General features: G+C 36.4%; 1 long non-coding RNA gene across 1 annotated transcript in view; it reads right to left on the bottom strand.

The window, feature by feature from the left end:
* The window catches only part of LOC105722020 (uncharacterized), a 44359-nt gene extending 22558 nt beyond the window's left edge, over positions 1-21801 (bottom strand). Inside the window, exons 1-2 of the long non-coding RNA XR_001108466.2 lie at positions 21707-21801; positions 8945-9110 (exon numbers count right to left, since the gene is read on the bottom strand). This is a non-coding gene — a long non-coding RNA (uncharacterized LOC105722020). The remainder of the gene's footprint in view (positions 1-8944; positions 9111-21706) is intronic.
* Between the last annotated feature and the right edge of the window lie 248 nt (positions 21802-22049).

Below are 22049 nucleotides of genomic sequence, written 5' to 3'. Positions count from 1 at the left end.
TATAGACTTTTTCTACTACAGTAAAACAAAAGCAAAAACCCTATTTTATATGAAGTTTCACAGCGCTGTGATTCTCATAATCGCTGTGATGTGTCACATGTACCTTCCTAGAGAGTGACATTACCTCATTGTGTTTCGAAACACTGCTTATAAAACAAACACAAATACTATGAACTGGAGTGCAAAATTAATATATATTTTGGATACCACAAGACTTTAAAGAACTTCCAGGTTTCTGATACTCCAGTTTAAGTTATGACCTTGTGGGGAGGGGTACACATTACTTGCTTTTGTGGTTAAGGGATTGTATTAGATTTCTTCGGGTCATGCTACATTACAAATAAGCTAAAATTACTGAGTGTTTACAACTATTTATTATTCACATAAATAAATTGTTAACAGATACCAGCAGCTACAGGTCAGCTGCTGTCTTTGCTTCCGGTTGTGTGTCAGGTTTGGATTTACTTCCCCTAACTTTTTATTCTGAGAGTTAGGCTGCAGGAATAGACATTGCCTGGGACACAGTAGAGGGGACATGAACAAGAACATGGGCACAGACTTATGCTTTTACAAGGTTTGCCACTAAGTACCTATGTATGAAGAGTATATCACATACACTCCCATTTCATTGACCAAAATAAGTCACCTATGCCAATGGGAAAGGGATGTGTAATCCTCGTATGGAAAGAAGGGAATAAGTTGAGAAAAATAATTCAATCCATCACAGCACTTTGTAGGAAAGTTCTTGGAAGTAGTATAACATACATCCTTTTATATTCATGGGGAGCCAGTGATGCTCAGCTTATTCATTCCTGTTTAACGAATCAAGGAACTGAGTCTCAAGTATGTTAAGCAGTAGGCTAAATGTCAGTCTCCTACTTTGTATATTCCATCTCCGTAAGAATGTTCTTTCATTACTTCTCTGACTTTTGGCCAAGATCAAGTGAAGAATCTTCTTTCCATTACCACCACAGAGTAGATAGGATACTCATTTTTGTATTTCTTTAATGTGTAACACAGTTGATTGCTTATGGTATTGATTCAATTTGGTGACATACAGTTCATTCATTCATTTATTCATCAAATATTTATTGACCATTTCTCTTGAGTCAGGTACTACACTAGACACCGAGGATAAATCTATGAGTAAGACAGAAACACTCTGCTTCCATTGAGTTTGCATGAAGTGGGAAATATTCCATTCTTTAAAATACAGGATTTGATTGCTTATTTTCTCACGATTTAAAATCTCCCTATGAATTTATGTTAACATAAGTCTATTTACAAATGGAAATGACTACAAAAGTCATATGCAATTTCATCATAGAGAATGATAAAATAGGATAAGAGCAGAATAGAGAATATAAAAAGAGGATCATATTCTGGGATCCTTGGGGTTCATCCTGCAAAATCATTGTTTTAATTTATAGTTTTTCCCCGTCATTCCAGCCCCTTCTGTGCGAACCTTTAAGGTTTTAATATTTCCAGGAAAAGGTGATTAGTATTTACTTTCAGATCCTTACACTTAAAATGGAAGATTAATGATCAATAAAGTAGTCAAATGTGGGCTGCGGTTTTCCTAGAAATATCTTGGTGTCCTGGGGGAGGCAGCCTGAATCAATGGCTAAAAGCAAAGTAGAAACTCAGGTACTAATCATCGCCTTGTCACAAACGTGCCTCAGGGTCAGTGGCTTCATTGTGAAATCTTTAAATTGGGAGGTACGATTAATCTTTAAATTGCATGGAGCATTTGTTAAAAGTTCCTAGCTATTATTCTAAGGATTAGAAATAAAATGTTTCTATCATTTTCTACCACTTTTGCTGTTTCTTTGTACCACATACTCTTCACATTTATGCATTTCATTTTACTATACACTTGACTCCACATTTTTTACATATATTACTTTTCCCTGTCTTCTTGTCTAACTTAAAAAGCTGTCAAGACACTGTTTCCTACCTTGGGAGAAGACACTGCTTCCTAGCTCAGGAATGGAGCAAATATTTATTGATCATCAATAACAGCTAGACAATCCAGAAGACATAGGTCAGCCATAATAGACACTGCTAGGCTCATACTCTCATTTGATGTGCTTTATTTGTCTCTATGCTGCTTTACAATTTTGCCTATTATAAAGTTTACATATACGTTAATTATTAATGAATCAATATATTTGTATGTATATTAATTATGTAGATATATAAATTATTACAACTACATTTCATTCTGATAGCCATTAGTTAAATTAGTCATTTCAAAACATTTGGTAGGAATATTTCTAATAAATATTCAAACTAAAGTAAAATGACTGACAAAGAAAAAAATCACCTTTCACAATAGCAAAGACCTGGAACCAACCCAAATGCCCATCGATGATAGACTGGACAGGGAAAATGTGGCACATATACACCATGGAATATTATGCAGCCATCAAAAACGATGAGTTCGTGTCCTTTGTAGGGACATGGATGAACCTGGAAACCATCATTCTCAGCAAACTGGCACAAGAACAGAAAATCAAACACCGAATGTTCTCACTCATAGGCGGGTGTTGAACAATGAGAACACATGGACACAGGGAGGGGAGCATCACACACTGGGGTCTGTTGGGGGGAAATAGCGGAGGGACAGCAGGGGGTGGGGAGGTGAGGAGAGATAGCATGGGGAGAAATGCCAGATATAGGTGAAGGGGAGGAAGGCAGCAAATCACACTGCCACGTGTGTACCTATGCAACATTTTTGCATGTTCTTCACATGTACCTCAAAACCTAAAATACAATAAAAAAATTTTTTAAAAAAATCACCTTTCAAATGGGAGAGATAAATTCTGTATTATATCTAAAAATCTGAATTTCAGGCAAACTTGAATTGGTTAGGGGGGATTTGGAAAAGAGGAAAGGGCAATAAGAAAGCCTGAAATTGCATTGTCCAAGTGTTCCCTATGGCATCGGCATATATCTGCATCCACTCTCATCCCTCTCTCCTTTCTTTTTTTTCTTATCTTGTCTTAGAGGCAGCATTTCCTCTTCCCATATGCAAGCTTAACCCCTCGGTGCTCATGCCATACTAGCAACTCCATGTGGACCATTAATACTTTCTCTTTGCACAAGCCATTCTCTTTAATATGACCAAATTGTTATAATTAACACAGACACACACACACACACACACACACACACACAAGGAAATTTCAATTCTGTCTACACGTCGTTCTCATTATATTCCCTTTACAGCCAATCCTCTCCATCACATTTTGTCTGGCCTCTTGCCTTGCACTCCTCTGGAACAGAGTTAACTAATGCCAGCAATTATTTCCCACTCCAGAGCCCTCCGTCTTTCTCACAGAAGTATACAGAGGAAGATGTGAATGGTCAGATACTCTCAGATTGGAAGAGAGCGCCTGGAGCTATCTTGCTGTAAGACTGAAGGTTTTTATGCTATATATTTTACCTGAGAAATAAATGGAACATTTTACTCACACATATACATATATCTTTATTTACTTAGATAAAAAGATGATTCATAGCTGTCTTTTTGGACAATGAAAAAAATGCTATTTGAATATATTCGCCATATCTAAAAACATATTTTGAGGGCCTACTCAGAGCACTCCACTGGGCTTAAATAAAAAACAGAAACAAACCAGGTTTTTGTCTTCATGAAGCTTCTATTCAATAGAGGACATCGAAATTAATTAACCATACAAATCTAAAATTAAAGCTTTCTTAAGTACATGAAGGAAAAGCATTATAGATCAAAATTTTAATGTCCTCAGTGAGAGATTATGTGCACAAAAATGAACTAATTGATACTATTTTTTAAAATATGTAATATGATGTTAGTTATTCCTTGTATTTTTAAGGTCAGTTTTCCAATTTTATTTTATTTATAAATCTAGCTAATTTTAAAAGTAACTTTAAATAGAGCCCAGATGAATGTTGGTTTCACTTATAAATTTAATTAATTAAACTCACCTAAATATTTTAAGCTCGATATTTAAGTGTATTATGTTCTACTTCCTTTTAGAATATTTCAATTATATAAACAACAAAACCACGAGCAAAATCTATAAGCATTTTAATGATTTATAAGAAGTAGACAGAGAGCTTATAACTTGTGAACCTTATGTCTTCCTAAATGTTTTGATTTTCAATACATACTTAATACAATTTAATCTTAAAATCATGAGTCTAAATTAATATTCAAGAATACTTAAAAAATTGGTGCCCCGAGTCTGACCTATTACACTAATAAGGTACACATTCTGAAATATTTTAAGTACATAAAAATACACCTGTAATCCAGCACTTTGAGAGGTGGAGGCAGGTGAGTAGCTCGAGCCCAGGAGTTTAAGACCAGCCTGGGCAACATGGCAACAGGCTATCTCTACGAAAAAATTACAGAAATTAGCCAAGCATGGTGACATGTGCCTGTAGTACCAGCTCCTCGCGATGCTAAGGTGGGAGGATGGCACGTGCCCGGGAGGCGAAGGTTGCAGTGGGCCGACATCGCACCACTGCACCACTACACTCAAGCCTCGGCAACACAGCGAGACCCTGTCTCAAAAAAGAAAAGCCTGTATGTTCTTGTTTAAATAGCATATAATACTTTGTTGCCAAAAATTAATAAAATAGTTATAATTAATATCATTGTAACTATATTGATCTAAGGCTCTGACAATTACAGAGGAAAAATCACCCCTGCAAGTAGCTGAATCCTTTCATATGACAGAACTAACAATATAACTGTTAGGCTTCATCATTCCTTCAGTCTCCGGCTCTTTGCCTACTTTGTAACAAACACACCCGAAACCTCACCTATCCATATTTCCTTCTTTATTGTATGATGTCTATATTTGCATATTTGAATTTTCTGTTTCTTTCTTAACCTTTTCTGCTCAAAACTTTATAACTGTGCTGGCAGCGATTGCCTTTATACTTCGATGTGTATTTTGCAGAGTACTGAGGCAGTATATTAACAGAAAAAGAAAAATCACGTTGTTAAAATGGATGGAGACTGCAGACAAGTACCATGATCCAGAAATCTGCCTAGGGGTCCCCTACTTTTTTTGTTCAGATATTAACTGTGCACGAACAGGGGAAGTTAAGATGAGATCTGGAAAAGGACAACTAGTAAGGGGTCTACGAGCAGAACGAAGATCCTAGTGTTGGGAGATGTAAGATTTCCAATGATCCAGAGTAGAGAGAACACAGTGAATAACTCAGGTATTTAAGTGAGTCCTCAGAATGGTTACATATTAGAAACAAGTAGTCTTAGAACTAAAAGTCCACTCTAGAAAAAAACTAACAAGCCTCCAAAGGGTCCAACTCATCTGCCAGTACAATAACTGCCTTTCAGAACTAAATTCAACACTCCTGTTATCTTGAAAGGAAGAAAATAGTAGACTCATTACAATATAGACACGATACCAGAAAAGAGTTAAAAATTATTAGGCATGAGTGGGAAAAGTAAAGTGCGAGCCTCTAGCAGGCAAAAGCATTAAAACATTTGTTATCATTTGTTTAAAATATAAAGAAAAAGATGAACATAGTGAAAAGATGAGAAATCTAAATCGAGTCGTGAAAACTATTAAAATGAGCCAAATGAAGATTCTAGAATGAAAAACACAGTAAGTGAAATAAAAACTTCATGAGGTATGCTTGAAGGCAGATTGGTACTGCGGAAGAAAAAATCACAATAGTGATTGTGCAGCACGGTGGTAATTATTCAAATTGAAACTCAGTGAGAAAAAGAAGCTAAAATAATGAGCAGAGCCTCAATAACCTGGGGGACTGACAAGCAATCTAACACATGTATAAAGGAGAGGAAAGAGAAATTGGGGCGGAAAATATTTGAAATATGCCACATTTGCAATAGAAGTTGCAATAAGTCACTTGCCAGCTTCTCTTTTGTATCCATTCCTTCCCAGAATGTAATCACTCTTTCCCTCCAGTAAAAAGCTTTCTTTCTAGTTATTTTGGATTAAAAAGGAATCAGACAATGAAGTAGATTTTTCCTCTTTCCCTTTTTCATTTATTTATGGCCCAGGTCCTCACCTCTGGCTCATTTGATAATCCTTACTCGATTCCTGTTTTAATTCATTTAAAACCAACATTTGGAATAGCAACTGTCATTGCAGTCACTATCTGATTAAACTGAAAATAATCCATAATCTGCTGCCACTCTCTGAAATTCATCTGTCTCTTGCACTGGTTAAACTGCAGTGTTTAATGGCGATGTAATAGGAATCCCCACCCGAGAGTTTTTTAAGTCTTTGATGGTGGCATTAATCTCTGTGTTATCCCTAGGTACATAGAATTGCACTTGGTTTAATATTTTGGTAATGACTAGGAGTTTTAGGTGATTCTCCTTCGTCTTGCCTGACATAATAGCCTTTAATCTATCCGCCAGAGAACCAATATGAGGATTCTGTCACTTGCTGAAAATCATCTATTTCAACTACACACTCGAGAATTGAGTATGAAGTCCTTAAATGAGTTTGAGAACTCAATGAGCTTACTATGATGTGAGCTCAAATCAAAAGTCTATCACTAAATCATGCTCAGAAGTACTGCCATCTGACTGAGAGCCTGTGGAAGCATTCTGGATTTGTAGGAATTAATACTAACTCAGTCCAAGGCCCAATAATATCTGAAAAAATCGAGGTGTTTTCCTTTTCTCAATGGAGAATTCTCAGGTAAATTACAGCCAGTCTGGGGGTGGTTTGTTGGAAAAATCTAGAATATGCTCTTTGAACTATGATTGCAGGGCCTTTCTTTAAGTATTTGATTCAAGTGGCTCTGCCCTGTGAATTGGCTAGCTGCAAATCAGGAAATGGGGTAACAATTCTCTATTTTGATGCATCATCTCAGGTCTCTTTTACAAAGTGAATTTTCTCTTAATAAAACACAGAAGATTCTTGTGGATTGCCCGTCTCTTCTGACTCTAGAGACTCTCTAACCAATATTTATACATTAATCAGGCCAATCTGTGGAGCAGGCTTATGTGGCGGCCTATCATAGTTACCTCTCTCACCTGGAACTAACATTTTACCACCACTACTTGATATGACCAACATCTCTCATTCTTCTTAAAATCAACTGTGGAGTCCACTGCCAGCATGCTTACTCTATAAAATGTTTCCACAAAATTACTTTTCAAAAAAGGCAATGTATCCCTCACCAATTATCTTTTCTTAATGCTTGGATGAAGGGAGGGATATTTATGTTTTTAAGACTGCGCAACCTCTAAAGTCTCTGGATTCCTTCTCTACATTATAACAATAACTATCTGCTGTCTCAACTGTATTGAGTGTGGGTCACTTTTGAAGCAAACCAAACTAGCAAATAATTCAAACTACTCATAACTGTTTGTGGCCAGATTCCCTGGTAAGTGCATCCAAGCTGATAAGTTCAGCTTGATTTAAAATTATTTCTCCTTCGTTGTTTTATCACCTCAGAATTAATTCTCATATGTATTCTCCAGAGATTTGACTATATAAATCAGCGAATTCTTGCATTTCTCTTCTAAGAAGAGCTATAGATCTGACACTTACTATTAGGTTAGTAACCACACAATTTCTCTTCTTTGTCTTAAAGTCACAATGTGTCAAAACACTCAGATTTATACAAATATGTAGCTATAAATGGCAACCATGTTCTTTTCACAGTTTTATGTGCTTTGTCTGGATACCCAAGGAATCATGCTGTAACCATTGCCAAATACATGATCTGGTGCAATGTTTATAGCTTCATCTTTATAAATATTAATTAAATATTTGACCTTGTCATTGTAAAGTATTTGTAAGAAGCATTACTTATAATTACGTAAACAATATAATTGCCGTTTCTATTTTTTTCATGTTCTTGTTTCCCTAAGAGTAAAAAACAAGTTAATTTTGAATTAAATTGTTCCAACATTTTCTTGATTAGAAGGCAAAGTCTATCTGACCAGCAGAGCAAGTTTTTTTTTTTTTTTTTTTGAAGTTTTGCTCTGTTGCCCAGGCCGGAGTGAAATGGCGCCATCTCAGCTCACTGCAACCTCCGCCTTCCAGGTTGAAGCAATTCTCTTGCCTAAGCCTCCCAAGTAGCTAGTATCACAGGCATGAGCCACCACGCCTGGATAATTTTTGTATTTTTAGTAGAGACAGGGTTTCACCATGTTGATCAAGCTGGAAGGTCTCAAACTCCTGACCTCAGGTGATCCATGCGCCTTGGCCTCCCAAAGTGCTGGGATTGCAGGTGTGAGCCACCACGCCCGGTCAGAGCAAGTTTTCAAAGGGATTAGTTCTCCCCTCATTCCCAGATTTTAGAGTTTCTCCATTTCTTCTCTTAAAGTATAAAATCCAAGACTGTTTTCAAGACACATGAGGCTAGTTATTCCGAGAAGAATGCCTTTCTCCAAATCAGTATCACATCACTTTCTTACCTGGTACTCCCATATATAGAGCTGCTTGCTGTTTTAAAGAAGCATCATGCTGTTTCCTGCTTCTCTCTCACCTTTGCTCATGCCACCTCAGCCTTCTGGGGACAGTGGACACCTGTCCACCTTTAATGGCCTCACTTCATGACATCCATTGACTGCTTCTTAATGGGCAAGCAGCGGCGAGCACTCACTCCTCTGTGTGATGCCATACTATGTTTCAATAATTTTGTTTGTATCTTTGTCCACTCCCAGGTTAGTGGTTATGAGTTTCTCAGAATATAGGCAATGACTCAAATGAGGTGGGAAAAAATGAGGATTAAGCATAATTACATCAAAAATGAGACTTAAACTCCTTGATATTGTAACATTATTATAATAAAATACTTCTTTTTAGAACTCAAGTTGAGTTTACTAAAGTACTAACTTTCAAATCTTGAGAAGCGTTTCAGTCTTGCTTCTGGGCATAATTCAGTGAGATGTAGGTTCATTACTAAGGTCTTATTATTATGTTATTCTACTTACTCTGTTTGCCGTATCTCCAGAATCAAACTCTTTCCTTCTCTGTCCTCTTCAGGGCCTCAGGAGGTTGATCTTCATGGATTGCATTGAGTTCCCTTGTTGGCTTATTCTTGTGGGATTTGGCTAGTGGGATTCACTGGTGGTGGATTTGGGGTCCACTGGTGAGAGACTGCAGAGGAAAGAAGGAAGAGATCAGATCAGAATATGTCCTTACCTCTTTCTTTTTTTTTTTTTGAGACGGAGTTTCGCTCTTGTTACCCAGGCTGGAGTGCAATGGCACGATCTCGGCTCACTGCAACCTCCGCCTCCTGGGTTCAGGCAATTCTCCTGCCTCAGCCTCCTGAGTAGCTGGGACTACAGGCACGCACCACCATGCCCAGCTAATTTTTTGTATTTTTAGTAGAGACGGGGTTTCACCGTGTTGACCAGGATGGTCTCGATCTCTTGACCTCGTGATCCACCCGCCTCGGCCTCCCAAAGTGCTGGGATTACAGGCGTGAGCCACCGCGCCCGGCCTGTCCTTACCTCTTTCTTCCTGCTCTAGGCCACATTTCCAGCAACAGCTCAATCCTCCAGGACTGTAACTCCTGTCTGTTAGTCCCTGTTTTCCACACTAGAGTTCTCTGGGCTTTATTAACACATCCTCTCCTTAACCCTTCAGGCCAAGAAGTCATAAAGACTTCTCATATTTGCTCATCTCTGGCTGCTTCAACACACTTTTTGTTTTGTTTTATTTTAACTCTCTTCAAGCCCTTCATTAGAGTCTCTTGAACCATCTCAGTGTGTTCTGTTTCCAGCACAGTCCCTGATTATATAGAATGTTTCTGGTCTGCTTCCTGGCTTGTGGTTCATCTTAGGCCAATAGAAGCCTTTATGTTTACCGTTTTAATACTAAAATGTATTATTAATTTATCCTCCTCTATCATGGGAGCAAATCTTAATGCAATTCATTTATTTATGATCTGCAGAGATATGATAATAATTTATAGCTTTTCCCAAAAAATCATGACATCCTCTTGGGATGAGAGAAAATACGAATGAGTCTTTTTTTTCAAAATAATAAATTATAACTTTAGCACATATCTTCTAATCTTAAATTATACATCATAAATTACTTCTTTCAGTGTAGAATTACAGTATGTTATATATGACTGGTGAAAACTCCGTATGCTTTATTATTCCCACAATGTTGACCAGTAGCAGAGTCAATGAATGGTCATTTGAAAAGCTCACGTCAGTGATTATCTTTAATTTTAGGCTATTAAAAAGTTTCAAGGCATATCAAAACTGTAGGCCTTTTTATTACATAAACATGATTACAGGTAATTTAGAAACTGCATAGTACCTGTTAGCTGGTAAAATGTATTGAACTGGATTGGTGTTCACTCATATAAAGTAAATAAGTTAGTATAAGCAGTCCTTGCTTTTCACAGTAGTGCAGGACTTTTAAAAGACATGCAAGCTGGCAGTACAAAGTGATCTCATTAACAATGAGAAAATTACTATTGTTCTGATTTTTAAAGTTTGCTTTCCAGAACCTTAAGGCCTCTCCTGATACTACTAGTAATAAATGTAGGAGAAATGAAAACAAATAATACAATTAATATTCTTAGAACACTATAATTTAAATCATTTAGAAGCATTGAGAATTTGTGTAGTATTTCACTGTAAAAATCTCATTGAGAGTGGTTTGAATCTCCTTCTTGTCATGTAGTATCAAAGAGTAAGTGTCTTTTCTATGCCTTAACAAAATGACATACTCTTTCCAAGTTTAGATAAGCTTTTAACATTTCATCTTTTGAATTTTTGAAGGCATGAATTATTGTCGAGAATCCCCTTAAAACACACACACACACCACAGATATCGCTGGCATCACTTCCTCTGGGACATTGTCATCATTTTATTCTTATCCTTTCATTATACTGATAAGCTTATCCTCATTAAATTTCTCTAACTACACGCATACAGTAGTCAACATTCCTTCTCGTAGTCAGCCATGCCTTCTATACCTCCATCTATTCAAATTTCACTTCCAGTATCATCACTTTTCATTTCTTGGCTAAAATTTCATCTTCCTTGTCCGATTCACCCTTTCGATTGTTTGTTTTACAAACTGTCACATGGATTTGTGACTAGAAGACAAGAAGACAACACAATGACCTGCTTAACTGTCTGTGTGTGCACTGAGCAACAGATGCATTGTGACCAAACACCCACCTATTCTGGAAGAAATGACGTGATTGGTCACTGAACATGAGTTGCATGTGTTATTTACATAGTAATTTCTGGACTGAAGAGCTATCAGCAAATTTTGTACCTTGTGCAATTATTCACATGGTAATAAATTTGAACAATGGTAAATAAATTTGAACAATGTTGTTTAGATACTGATGGCATAGACTTACAGTGTGGTAACCAAAATCACTATATAAAAAACTGTGTGCAATGAAGCCTACTTAGATTACTATTTAAATTTTAACATGCCATGACTTTTTTTCATTATTTAATGTTGTCTAGGTCCCTGTTGTATATCTGAACTATCTTGCCATGTGCAAAAGTCATGATGATTTGTGATTTTAGACAAAATTTATATTGAAATGAAAATGTATTTTTTCTTCTCTAGACCACAGCTTTTAGCAGGGTTTTCAACTTTTCAATAAATATTATCAATACCAGAGCAAAACACTGCCTTCATTTCCTAAATCATTTCTTTTGGACATTAATATAAATGTTGTGTAAAAAATGGGTTTAAAAACTGATCATAGAGTTTGAGATCTGTTGTCCAGACATAACTTACTTTGTTTTTTAGCAATAATCTCAGACTCAGGTTAGGATTATCCAGTAATTTGCTAGAATAAAGAGAAGAAATAAGTTTTCTAAGTTTTAGATGGAGTCAAGAAATTTAGTAAGTTGTAAAATTAAAATCACATTTTATCTGATGTCAACTAATTAAATAGTCTTTATGGCTTGGTTGAACAAGAAGTATATAAAAATAGAATCCAATATCTAGATCGATTGAGGCAAAATTTTATTAACTATACATACGAATATAATCTAAAATCTACAACTCTATTTTAAAATCTAGAACAGTACCAAAAAGGCTCTAAATCAAGTATCTAAAATATTGAAATCCAAGAACAGATGTTGTAATAATATTTTACTTACTGGAGTATGACTATTAACAACTTTTTGTAAGTTCACATGGCGTAGAAAGATGTTGATAGCCTGAACTCTACTATTGTTACTGATGGCTTATGTTCATGTACTAAAAAGCTAGATGCTAATGAGACGTTTTCTCATTCGTTTATTAATTTGTGTACTTGTTCACTCATTAATTCATTCATTTATCCTTGTGTTTATTCATTTTCTTAGTAAGTATTGCTAATATTAATATCCTATATGCCAAATACCAGGGGCCTGATAATGAATCAAAAGCCATAATTTTTGTCCTTGTGCAGTTTATAGTCTAATGAACAAGCAGATGTTTAGTAAGTAAATATATACTAGCAAATATATAATCACTAACTTATGTGGGAAAATAGGGAAACTGTTTTAAATAAGGTGTTCAGAAAGTTCCCTTCAAGAAGATGGTGACAGTTACGCTGAAACTTGAAGGAAAAACAGGGCCTGCCTAAAGAGTGAAGTGCCTTTGGTTGGGTGCAGTGGCTCACTTCTGCAATCCCAGCACTTTGGGAGGCTGAGGCAGGTGGCTCACTTGAGGTCAAGAGTTCGAGATGAGCTCGGCCAACATGGTGAAACCCTGTCTCTACTAAAAATACAAAAATTAGCCAGGTGTGGTGGTGGGCACCTGTAATCTTAGCTAGTCAGGAGGTTGAGGTGGGAGAGTTGCTTGAACCAGGGAAGCCGATGTTGCAGTGAGTTGAGTTAGTGCCACTTCACTCCAGCCTGTTGATAGAGAGAGACCTTGTCTCAAAAAAAAAAAAAAAAAAAAAAGGTGAAATGCCTCCTGTGCAAGAAGTGAGTAAGTAAAATTACCAAGGTGAGATTTTACTGCATCTAAGAATATGAAAGTCCAATCGGCCAGAGAGTGATAAATAGGAGAGAGCAGTCTGAGGAGGAAAATGGGGTCAAAGACCTGAATACTGAGATCCCTCGAAGTCATAGATATTATTGTAAGTGCAAATGGAAGCCCTTGGGAGGGTTTCATAAAAATAACGATATGAACTGATTTACATTTAAGTTATTAATTTGAGTGATTGGTAGAATGGAACAAGAAGTACAACAAGAATGTCCTTAATGAAGAAAGAGGAGACAATAAAATAGACAGAGATGTGATATACATGGGGCAAATAAAGAATTTAACATGCTAATGTGATGTCAGTAAGGAGAACGGTACTAGCTTACTTCCTATCTAGAGAAGAGGGTAACTCAAAGATTGACTCCTTCTATGTATCTATAGCTTTACAAGTCATCAAATTTAACATTTCTTACTGCACTCCACCAATTACAACGTATCATGATGCTGTTACACACACCTGATCCTCATTTGTTGATTGGTCCTTGTATTAGTGCATGGTTGTGTGTGCCTGGTAGACTAAATTTCTTACTTACCACAGCTGCATCGGTGTCTCCTAGTACCAGCCCTATCCGTGGGCCACTTTTACTGCCCTTAACTCTTCAATCTGTTCAGTCTTGCCAAACAGTGTCTGAAATAGTAGAATCGACTTGTTCTACATCCATTCAGAACTGTCTGAATCAGAGGCTCAGTTCTTGTTATTAAATTATGTGGGCAAAATTTTATGTCCTACTCTACGATTAAACTCCTATAGGAGAAATGTATGTTAATGTTGTTTCTATCTTTTTATAGGTCAATCTCCATTTTTGTCTCTTTCTAAACTCTCTCAGATAGATCTATTTTTTGTTGCCTTAAATACTCTGTAAATATAGAGATTTCTTCATTTTTTCTTCCAGCCAAGCTAATTCTTCTAAGTGCCAGACTCATGTATCTCACTTGACATATCCTCATAAATGCCTCATAAGCATCTAAAAATTCACATGTTCATATTGGATCTAGTCTCCCTCCGGCAACAACTTGTTCCTTTCTGAATTTTCTATTTCAGAAAAGGACAGTAGCTTAAGTTTAGCTGTTGAGCAGTCAATTCTGACTCCTTTGCCTTCAAGGCCCACATAAGAAAAAATAGAAAATTCTTTTGACGATATCTTCAGAAATTATCTAGAATGTATCCACTTTTCTTTTCACATTGCTTTATCCTATAGTCTTCATTGCTTCTTACTTTGCTCCTACTCTAACTTACTAATTGATTTACCTGATTATACCTTTGCTTCTCTCCATTCGTGTCAAAGAAGAGCATATCCACCGTGCCTACCTCCAGAGACACAACAATGAAACACAGCAAGATTTATATTTACATGTAGCACTTTCCTCTAGCGGATTCCAAATTTATTAAATTCTGCTATACATTCAAGGAGGAACTGGCCACAATAAACTGATTTTGATATTTCAACCAAGTAGAAAGCATCCTGTGTTCCTATGAACATGAAAATATGTGTGTGTGTGTGTTTATCTTGTTTTGTTTTGTTTTAAATTTTAAGTTCAGATATACAAGTACAGGTTTGTTGCATAGGTAAGCTTGTGTCATGGGAGTTTATTGTACACATTATTTCATCACCTGGGTATTAAGTCTGGTACCCACTATTAAATTTTTTGATTCTCCCTCCTCCCATTCTTCACCCTCTGATAGGCCCCAGTGTGTGTCCTTCCCCTCTATGTGTATAGAAAAAAAATACAGTATTTGGTTTTCTGTTCCTGTGTTGGTTTACCAAGGATAATGGCCTCCAGCTCCATCCATGTACCTGCAAAAGACGTGATCTTGTTCTTTTTTATGGCTGCATAGTATTTCACAGGGCACATATGTACCACATTTTCTTTATCCACTCTATCATTCAAGGGAAATTAAGTAGATTCCACGTCTTTTCTATGGTGAAGAGTGCTGCAATGAGCATACACATGCTTGTTTTTTTTTCTTTTCTTTTTTTTTTTTTGAGAGCCTTCAGTACTACCTCAAACTTCAATCCAAAACATAAAAAAGTTCTTATAATTACTGCATTTCAACACTACATTTTTGTGTATTTTGGGACACGTAAGTGAAATTATTTTCAAAATTCCTTTGTATGAAGAAATAACAGTCTTTATACAAATAGCCAGTAATCTGATTTAAAAGGATTTTATGTTAAAGCATCCTTTGCAAAGATCTAAAAACTCAACTATGTATTTCTTATCTGCTAAATCATAATCTAAACTTAATAAATTTAAAATCTTGTCATCAAAGCTAAATACGATTTTAAAGGACAAATTGTATTTGGTTTAAAAATTAGATAAAAGGAAGTGCTTGTGGAGATAGAAGAAAGAAGCATGAGCTGAATAACTTAGAAATCATCTTCCTCATATGACACCACATGGGAAATTTTGTGGCGGGGGGTCCAGCAATGGTTTTTGTTTTTATTTTACAACATAAAAGTGACAGTGCTAAACTTATGCTTAAACTCCAAGTGACTGAGTACCAATTACTTTTATAGCCTCTTACATTTACAAATAGCTCAAATAATTAGAAAATCCATCCCTTTTTTTGCCCTAACATTTTGGCCCATGATCTGCTCTTTGGAACCATAGTCCAGTCTGATTTCTCTTTCATCAAACTTTTCAAGACATTTAAGGAAGCTCTTTGTGTCTTATCAGACAACTTTTCTACTTTAATCTAAGTTACGGTTCTTTTCCATCTTTCTTCGTGTGATTCTTTGTCACTGTTTGATTGTTTCAAGCATTCATTCTGGGCTATGATTTTGAATGCACATCAAATTTGCAAGTCTATATTACTCAGAATCTTTCTGTTATTTAGCCTTCATAAAATCATAAAATCCTGTAGAATTTTGTTTCATAATTTATGTGGAAACATTTCTACTGTTTCTAAATTTTCTAAGTTTATGGAGTCATACTTAAAAGTTATTTCAGCGACTTTATATTTAATGATTTTGATCACAAAAATTATAACTTAATTACAAGAAGAAGAAATTTCTTTCTTGTCATAATACAATGTGAGTTCCAATTTTCTTCTAATGATATTCAACAGCCATTTCCTAATTAAAGATTAGCCTAGATGGATGAGAATCTGAAAACACACAAAAAACTCAAACAAACAAAACAAAACTCCTTTTTTTCAGAATCACTGTCCAAGTGCCTTTTGCCCAGCTGAAATTTAAAATATCCAGATGATTTTTTTTCTATTATTTTATGAGATGCTTTGCTAATTTGTCCTGCATGAAAATTACATGAGAATTTTGGAGTTCTCCAAGTAAAGCTGATCAGATTACATACATATTTTTCTCTCCAGAAACAAATGGTCGGATTTCACAAAATGCATAGCCAGATTTTCAAGTAGTTTAAATCAATCCATATTTACATGGTCTTAACTGTATAGCACTAATTGAAAAAAAAAAGAAAAGAGATATGAAATACATATTAATCTGTAATTTGTGACCCTTTCCCATATCCCACATCAGTAAAAACCTTATTTTCTCACATGCTTGCAAGAGGTAAAGGAAGTGGCACCCCAGCAACAAAGGCTCACAGTGAATGTTTCATGTCACTGGTTCGTAATACTACACATTAAATTCAACCACCTCCTCATCTTGGTGCAGTTACTGTGTGATAGAGTTTCAACAGCTTTTTTTTTCCCCTCCTCATTATGAAACAGATATTACAAGGGCTAAAAGGGGTCATACATTAACTGGATGAGATCCAATTATGGGAAAAACCAGAGCAGTACTCTTGGGCAAACTGAAAGCTGTACTAAAGTGATCACATGACTCCATATTAAGAAGCATGAAAATGTTCATTTTTTCCAAGATAATTTAATATATGTATGTCAGTAAAATTATGATTAAAGGATCCACTCAGTCAGATATAGATACAAAGTGACTAGGATTCCTAGAGAAAGAAGTAATTTATTCCATTTAAAAAGCCATTTTATATTTGATATTTGTTAGTATGATGCTTATTTAAATCGTTCTAGAAGCGTACATTTGGGAAATGTACAATTGAATTATTTATTTGAAAGTAGCTGAAGAATTCTTTTTGGCTTTACACCTGCATTTAAAATATTTTTCAATTGAAGTTACTATTATGAGTATTACAAGAGAACCATGACCTCATACAAATTGTTAAATAACTTGAATTCACAGGTTTTGAATATAAAAATTTTATTTTTAAAAGAAATTATCATTATCTGAGTGGCAAATGATATACTCAAAAATATATTGATGCAAATACATATCTACTTGTAGCAGAAACCAAGCATTTTTTTTTTTTAGATGGAGTTTCACTCTTGTTGTCCAGGCTGGAGTGCAACAGTGTGATCTCAGCTCACTGCAACCTCTGCCTCCCGGGTTCAAGCAATTCTTCTGCCTCAGCCTCCCGAGTAGCTGGGATTACAGATGCCCACCACCACGCCCAGGTAATTTTTTGCATTTTTAGTAGAGATGGGGTTTCACTATGTTGGCCAGACTGGTCTCGAACTCCTGACCTCAGGCAATACACCTGCCTCAGCCTCCCACAGTGCTGGACTTATAGGCATGAGCCACTGTGCCCAGCCAAGCCAAGCATTTTTTTATGTTTCACTTTTGAAGATTGTGTGGAAGCTTAGCTGCCACTTTCACTTTGAACATCAGTAACAGCCTAAACATACAAATACATAAATCCAGGAGTTAATAAGGTTAATGGACTACTTTGTATCTGCTCAAGAGGACACAAAACAAAGAGACCTGACAGCTCTTTCCTTATGTCTGAAATTCTCAACTCTGGTGAAGTGGCATTAGGATCATGGAGGACAGGAGGCAGGACTAGATTGCCACTCTGGACAGAGCAGCATGCGGAGGCTTGCATTGTGAATTTTAGCTCCAGATCAACTGCAGGAACAAACCAGCAATCCCAAGAGGATCCACAGACACTCTGAAGGAAGCAGACTGCTCCTGCAAGACCTGGGAGACACCCCAAATACTCTGGGAGGTGGATAGCCTCAGGCAAGTTTTCAAGCCCCTCTCGCCCTCCGCCTGGAAACAGACTCCAGGCTGTTGGTGGGGACATGGTAGAAGTGAGACTGGCCCTTCAGTTTGCATGGGAACTGGGTAAGGTCTGTAATTGCCGGTTTTCCCCCACTTCCTTGACAACCTGCATGACTCAGCAGAGGCAGCCATAATCCTCCTATGTATACAATTCCAGTTACCTGGGAATTTCACCCCATCTGCCACAACAGCTGCAGCAAGACCTGCCCAAGGAGAGTTCTAAGTTCAGACATGTCTAGCCCCACCCTGACCTGATGGTCCTTCTCTACCCACCTTAATAGTAGAAGACAAAGGGTACATAATCTTGGGAGTTCTTGGGAGCTGATCCTGCTCCACACTACTATAGCTGATGCTTTCTGGAAAACGCCACCTCCCAGCAGGATAACAACCAGCACAAAAATAGAGCATTCAACCACCAAAGCTAAGGACCCTCATGGAGTTCCTTGTACCCATTCCCTCAACCACCTCTACTGGAACAGGTGCTGGTATTTGCCCCTCAGAGAGTCATAGATGGTTCACATCACAGGACTCTGTGCAGTCAACCTCCAGTACCAGCCCGGAGCTGGGTAGATTAGCTGGCTGGGTAGGCCCAGAAGAGAGACAACATTCACTACAGTTTGGCTCACAGGAAGCCATATCCATAGGAAAAAGGGGAGAGTATTACATCAAGGGAACATCCCATGAGACTAAAGAATCTGAACAATAGCCTTTAGCCCTAGACCTTTCCTCCGACAGAGCCTACCCAAATAAGAAGGAAGCAGAAAATCAACCTTGGTAATGTGACAAAACAAGGCTCTTCAACAGTCCCCCAAAATCACACTAGTTCACCAGCAATGGATCCAAACCAAGAAAAAATCCCTGATTTATCTGAAAAAGAATTCAGGAGATAAGTTATTAAGCTAACCTTAATTAAAGATGAAACCTAATGCAAGGAAATCCAAAAAATGATACATGAAGTGAAGGGAGAAATATTCATGGAAACAGATAGCTTAAAGAAAAAACAATCAAAAATTCGGGAAACTTTGGACACACTTTCAGAAATGCAAAATGATCTGGAAAATCTCAGCAATATAACTGAACAAGTAGAAGAAAGAAATTCAGAGCTTGAAGACAAGGTCTTTGAATTAACCCAATCCAGCAAAGACAAGCAAAGAAAGAATAAGAAAATACGAGCAAAGCTTCTAAGAAGTCTGGGATTATGTTAAGTTACCAAACTTAAGAATAATCAATACACCCGAGGGAGAAGAGAATTCTAAAAGCCTGGAAAACATATTTGGGGGAATAATTGAGGAAAACTACCCTGGCCTTGCGAGAGACTTAGACAGCCAAATATAAGAAGCACAAAGAACACCTGGGAAATTCATCACATAAAGATCTTTGCAAAGGCACATTGTCATCAATTTATCCAAAGTTAAGATGGAGGAAAGAATCTTAAGAGACATGAGATAGAAACACCAGGTAACCTATAAAGGAAAACCTATCAGATTAACAGCAGATTTCACAGCAGAAACCCTGCAAGCTACAAGGTATTGGGGACCTATCTTCAGCCTCCTCAAAGAAAACAAAGATCAGCCAAGAGTTTTGTATCCAGCAAAACTAAGCATTGTATATGAAGGAAAGATAAGTGGTTTTTTTCATACAAACAAATTGTGAGAGAATTCATCATTACCAAACCACCACTATAAGAACTGCTAAGGCATTCTAAATCTTGAAACAAATCCTGGAAACACATCAAAACAGAATCTCTTTAAAGTATAAATCACATAGAATCTAAAAAAAAATGCAAGTTTAAAAGCAAAAACAAAAAAAACCCCAAAATACACAGGCAGCAAAAAGCACAATGAAGCAATGGTACCTCACATTTCAATACTAACATTGAATGTAAATGGTCTAAATGCTCCACTGAAAAGATAAAGAACTGCAGAATGGATAAGAACTCAGCAACCAACTATCTGCTGCCTTCAGGAGACTCAACACATAAGGACTCACATAAACTTAAAAGGTTAGAAAAAGTCATTTCATGCAAATGGACACCAATAGCAAGCAGGGGTAGCTATTCTTACATCAGAAAAAACAAATTTTAAAGCAAAAGCAGTTAAAAGAGACAGAGACAGTATATAAGGGTAAAAGACCTTGTCCAGCAGGAAAATATCACAATCCTAAACATATGCACTTAACATTGCAGCTCCCAAATTTATAAAACAATTACTGCTAGACCTAAGAAATGAGATAGACAGCCACACAATAACAGTGTGGGACTTCAGTACTCCACTGATAGCACTAGACAAGTCATCAAGACAGAAAGTCAACAGAGAAACAATGGATTTAAACTATATCTTGGAACAAATGGACTTAATAGATATGTACAGAACATTTCATCCAACAGCCTCAGTAGACACATTCTATTAAACAGTGCATGGAACTTTCTCCAAGATAGACCATTTGACAGGCCATAAAATGGGCCTCAATAAATTTAAGAAAATTGAAATTATAACAAGCACTCTCTCAGACCACAGTGGAATAAAACTGAAAATCAACTCCAAAAGGAACCTTCAAAACCATGCAAATACATGGAAATTAAATAACCTGCTCCTGAATGAGCATTGGGTCAAAAATGAAATCAAGATGAAAATTAAAAAATTATTTGAACTGAGTTACAAGAATGACAAAACCATCAAAACCTCTGGGATATAGCAAAGGCAATGCTAACAGGAAAGTTCATCCCCTAAACACCTACAACAAAAAGTCTGAAATTGCACAAACAGACAATCTAAGGCCATACCTCAAGAAACTAGAGAAAAAAGAACAAACAAAACCCAAATCCAACAGAAGAAAGAAAATAACCAAGATCAAAACAGAACTAAATGAGGAAACAAACAAAAAATACAAAAGATAAATGAAATGAAAGCTAGTTCTTTGAAAAGATAAATAATATTGATAGAACATTAGCAAGATTAACCAAGAAAAGAAGAGAGAAAATCCAAATAACCTCAGTAAGAAATGAAATAGAAGATATTACAACTGATGCCCCTGATATACAAAAGACCATCCAAGCAGCTGTACACACATAAACTAGAAAACCTAGAAGAGATGGATAAATTCCTGCAAGAATACAACCCTCCTAGCTTAAATCAGGAAGAATTAGATACCCTGAACAGACCAATAACAAACAGTGAGAATGAAATGTTAACTTAAAAGACTACCAACAAATAAAAGTCCAGGACCAGATGGATTCACAGCAGAATTCTAGCAAACATTCAAAGAAGAATTAGTACCAATGCTTTTGACACTATTTCACAAGAAAAAGAAAGGAGCAACCCTATCTAATTCATTCTATGAAGCCAGCATCAGCCTAATACCAAAACCAAGAAAGGACATAACCAAAAAAGAGAACTATAGGCTGATGGATGCTAAAATCTTTAACAAAATACTAAGTAACTGAATCCAACAACATATCACAAAGATAATCCACCATGATCAAGTGGGTTTCATACCAGGGATGCAGTGATAGTTTAACATACACAGGTCAATATGATACATCACAAAAACATAATTAAAAACAAAAATCACATTATTGTCTCCATATATACAGAAAAAGCATTCAACAAAATCTAGCATCCTTTATGATTAAAATTCTCAGCAAAATCGGCATACAAGGGACATACCTTAATGTAACAAAAGCCATCTATGACAGATCCACAGCCAACATAGTACTGAATGGGGAAAAGTTGAAAGCATTCCCTCTGAGAACTGGAACAAAATAAGGATGTCCACTCTCACCACTTCTCTTCTATAAAAGAAAGAAAGAAAGGGCATCTAAATTGGTAAAGAAGAAGTCAGGTTGTCACTGTTTGGTGACAGTATGATTGTTTACCTTGAAAATTCTTAAGAACTCATCTAGAAAGCTCCTAGAACTGATAAAAGAATTCAGCAAAGTTTCTGGATACAAGATTAATGTAAACAAATTGGTAGCTATACACCAACAGCAAGCAAGTAAAGAATCAAATC

The sequence above is a fragment of the Aotus nancymaae genome, unplaced genomic scaffold (assembly GCF_030222135.1).
Source record: "Aotus nancymaae isolate 86718 unplaced genomic scaffold, 86718_ANA_hifiasm-v0.15.2.pri h1tg000039l, whole genome shotgun sequence".
NCBI classification, from domain to species: domain Eukaryota; kingdom Metazoa; phylum Chordata; class Mammalia; order Primates; family Aotidae; genus Aotus; species Aotus nancymaae.
This window is presented reverse-complemented; position numbering and strand designations above follow the sequence as displayed.